Source organism: Arachis ipaensis, chromosome B10, assembly GCF_059453495.1.
Source record: "Arachis ipaensis isolate K30076 ecotype BB chromosome B10, ASM5945349v1, whole genome shotgun sequence".
NCBI lineage: Eukaryota > Viridiplantae > Streptophyta > Magnoliopsida > Fabales > Fabaceae > Arachis > Arachis ipaensis.
The window spans coordinates 55,357,233-55,361,526 of NC_142435.1; the positions used below are offsets into that span (position 1 = coordinate 55,357,233).

Genomic DNA, 4,294 nt, shown 5'->3' on the forward strand with positions numbered 1-4,294 from the left:
CTTGCATGCTCTTCTTTTCTTAAAAATTTTCAAAAATAAGTCTTGATGTTCATCTTGATCTTCAAAGTGTTCTTGGTGTTCATCTTGACATTCATAGTGTTCTTGCATGCATCATTTGTTTTGATCCAAAATTTTCATGCATTGTGTCTTTTTTGTGTTTTTCTCTTTCTTCATTCAAAATTTAAAAATAAAAAAATATCTTTCCCTTTTTCATCTCATAAAATTCGAAAATTTGAGTTGACTTTTTCAAAATTTTTAAAATCTAGTTGTTTCTTATGAGTCAAATCAAATTTTCAATTTAAAAAAATCCTATCTTTTTCAAATCTTTTTCAAAAATCAAATCTTTCTCATTTTTTCTTTCATATTTTCGAAAATTTCAAATTGATTTTCAAAAATCTTTTTCTTATTTTGTTTCATAAGTTCAAAATCTTTACTAACAACTAATATGACTGATTCAAAAATTTTAAAGTTTGTTACTTGCCTATTAAGAAAGGTTCAATCTTTAAATTTTAAAGTCATATCTTTTTGTTTCTTGTTAGTCAAGTAATCAACTTTAATTTTCAAAATAAAATCTTTTAAAATTTATTTTTCAAAACTTTTTCAAAATAAATTTCAATCACATCCTTTTCAAAATCTTTTCTAACTTCTTATCTTTTCAAAATTGATTTTCAAATCTTTTTCTATTTAATCTTATCCTCTTTGATTCTTATCTTTTTCAAAACTACCTAACTAATTCTCTCTCTCTAATTTTCGAAAATCACTAACCTCTTTTTCAAAATTCCTTTTTAATTAACTATTTGTTTTAAATTTAATTTGATTTAATTTTATTTTTTTTCTTAATTTTCGAATTCTAACCAAAATTCAAAATAAAAACAAAAATATTTTTCTTTTCTTTTCAATTATTTTCAAAAATTCTTCTCTCTCACCTCCTTCTAATTATTTATTTATCTATTAACACTTCTCTTTCTTAAAAATTCGAACCCACTCCCTCTTTCTGTGTTCGAATTTCTTTTCTTCTTCTACTCACATAAAGGAATCTATATACTGTGACATAGAGGATTCCATATTTTCTTTTGTGTTTTCTTCTTTTTCATATGAGCAGGAACAAGGATAAGAACATTCTTGTTGAGGCTGATCCTGAACAAGGATAAGGACTCTGAAGAGGAAGCTAAGGGAAGCTAAAGCACAACTCTCTGGAGAAAATCTGACAGAAATTTTCGAAAAAGAAGGAGACATGGCCGAAAATAATAACAATGCAAGGAAGATGCTTGGTGACTTTACTGCACTAAATTCCAATTTACATGGAAGAAGCATCTCAATCCCTGCCATTGGAGTAAACAATTTTGAGCTAAAGCCTCAATTAGCTTCTCTGATGCAACAGAACTGCAAGTTTCATGGACTTCCATCAGAAGATCCTTTTTAGTTCTTAACTGAATTCTTGCAGATCTGTGATACTATTAAGACCAATGGAGTTGACTCTGAGGTCTACAAGCTTATGCTTTTCCCGTTTGCTGTAAGAGACAGAGCTAGAATATGGTTGGACTCTCAACCTAAAGATAGCCTGAAATCTTGGGATAAGCTGGTCACGGCTTTCTTGGCCAAGTTCTTTCCTCCTCAAAAGCTTAGCAAGCTTAGAGTGGATGTTCAAACCTTCAAACAGAAAGAAGGTGAATCCCTCTATGAAGCTTGGGAGAGATATAAGCAACTAACCAAAAAGTGTCCTTCTGACATGCTTTCAGAATGGACCATCCTGGATATATTCTATGATGGTCTGTCTGAATTATCGAAGATGTCATTGGACCATTCTGCAGGTGGATCCATTCACCTAAAGAAAACGCCTGCAGAAGCTCAGGAACTCATTGACATGGTTGCAAATAACCAGTTCATGTACACTTCTGAAAGGAATCCTGTGAGTAATGGGATGCCTCAGAGGAAGGGAGTTCTTGAAATTGATACTCTGAATGCCATATTGGCTCAGAACAAAATATTGACTTAGCAAGTCAATATAATTTCTCAGAGTCTGAATGGATTGCAACCTGCATCCAACAGTACTCAAGAGGCATCTTCTGAAGAAGAAGCTTATGATCCTGAGAACCCTGCAATAGCAGAGGTGAATTACATGGGGGAACCCTAGGGAAATACCTATAATCCCTCATGGAGAAATCATCCAAATTTCTCATGGAAGGATCAACAAAAGCCTCAACAAGGCTTTAATAATGGTGGAAGAAATAGGTTTAGCAATAGCAAGCCTTTTCCATCATTCACTCAGCAACGGACAGAGAATTCTAAGCAGAATCCATCTAGCTTAGCAAATATAGTCTCAGATCTATCTAAGGCCACTTTAAGTTTCATGAATGAAATAAGGTCCTCCATTAGAAATTTGGAGGCACAAGTGGGCCAGCTGAGTAAAAGAGTCACTGAAACCCCTCCTAGTACTCTCCCAAGCAATACATAAGAGAATCCAAAAAGAGAGTGCAAGGCCATTACCTTACTTGGTGTGGCCAAACCCAAAGAGGAGGAGGAGGACGTGAATCCTTGTAAGGAAGACCTCCTGGGACGCTCAGTGACTAATAAGGATTTTCCCTCTGAGGAACCAAAGGAATCTGAGGCTCATCTAGAGACCATAGAGATTCCATTGAACCTTTTTCTACCCTTCATGAGCTCTGATGAGTATTCATCCTCTGAAGAGGATGAAGACAATACTGAAGAGCAAGTTACTAAGTACCTTGGTGCAATCATGAAGCTGAATGCCAAATTATTTGGTAATCAGACTTGGGAAGATGAACCTCCCTTGCTCACCAATGAACAAAATGCATTGGATAGGCAGAAAATACCTCAAAAGAAATAGGATCCTGGTAAATTCTTAATTCCCTGTAACATAGGCACGATGACCTTTGAGAAAGCTTTGTGTGACCTGGGGTCAGGAATAAACTTAATGCCACTCTCTGTAATGGAGAAACTTGGGATCTTTGCGGTGCAAGCTGCCAGAATCTCATTAAAGATGGCAGACAACTTAAGAAAACAGGCTTATGGACTAGTAGAGAACGTGCTAGTAAAGGTTGAAGGCCTTTACATCCCTGCTGATTTCATAATCCTAGACACTGGGAAGGAAGAGGATGAATCTATCATCCTTGGAAGACCCTTCCTAGCCACAGCAAGAGCTGTGATTGATGTGGATAGAGGAGAGTTGGTCCTCCAACTGAATGAGGACAACCTTGTGTTTAAAAATCAAGGATCTCCTTCTGTAACCATGGAGAGTAAGCATGAAAAGCTTCTCTCACTGCAGAGTCAACCAAAGCTCCCACAGTCAAACTCTAAGTTTGGTGTTGGGAGGTTCCAACAATGCTCTGAACATCTGTGAGGCTCCATGAGAGCTCATTGTCAAGCTATTGACATTAAAGAAGTGCTTATTGGGAGGCAACCTAGTGTTATTTAATTATATCTATTTTATTCTATTGTTATTTTATTTTATTCTTTTAGGTTGATGATCATGTTGAGTCACAAAAACTATTAAAAAATAAAAAATAGAATGAAAAACAGCTTTAAAAATAGCTCACCCTGGAGGAAGAACTTACTGGCGTTTAAACGCCAGTAAAAAGCATCAAACTGGCATTTAACGCTAGAAAGAAGCATCAAGCTGGCATTAAACGCCAGAAACAAGCACCAGACTGGTGTTTAACACCAGAACAGAACATGTAAGTGGCGTTAAATGGCAGAAACAAGCAACATTTGGGCGTTTAACGCCAAAAACAAGCAGCAAGCTGGCGTTTAACGCCAGACATGCATGCTAAGGGCGTTTTACACGCCTAATTGGAGCAGGGATGTTAAGTCCTTGACCCCACAGGATTTGTGGACCCCACAGGATCCCCACATTTTCTTCTCTCCTCCTCACACCTTTTCATGACTCTCTTCCACAAATACCCCTCACCAATCACCTCAATCACTCTTCCCCATCACTTCTTCACCACTCACATCTATCCTCTCTTCCCCAAAAACCCCACCTACCTCTAAAATTCAAAATTTTTTCCCTCCCAAACCGAACCCTAATGGCCGAACCCTAAACCTTCCCACACTCCTATATAAACCCCTCATTCCTTCTTCATTTTCACACAACACAACCCTCTCTTCTTCCCCTTGGCCAAATACACATCTCTCTCCCTCTCTTCCATTTTTCTTCTTCTTCTTCTACTTCTTTCTTTCTTCTTTTTCTCGGGGACGAGAAAACATTTTAAGTTTGGTGTGGTAAAAGCATAGCTTTTTATTTTTTCATAACCACTAATGGCACCTAAGACCA

The 4,294-nt window shown here is 36.7% G+C and overlaps 1 non-coding gene across 1 annotated transcript; it reads right to left on the minus strand.

Annotated features, from left to right (window-relative positions):
* Positions 1 to 1,627: 1,627 nt before the first annotated feature.
* Positions 1,628 to 1,735, minus strand: LOC148580119 (small nucleolar RNA R71). Its single transcript, XR_015895619.1, has one exon. It is a non-coding gene; the product is annotated as a small nucleolar RNA R71 (small nucleolar RNA).
* Between the last annotated feature and the right edge of the window lie 2,559 nt (positions 1,736 to 4,294).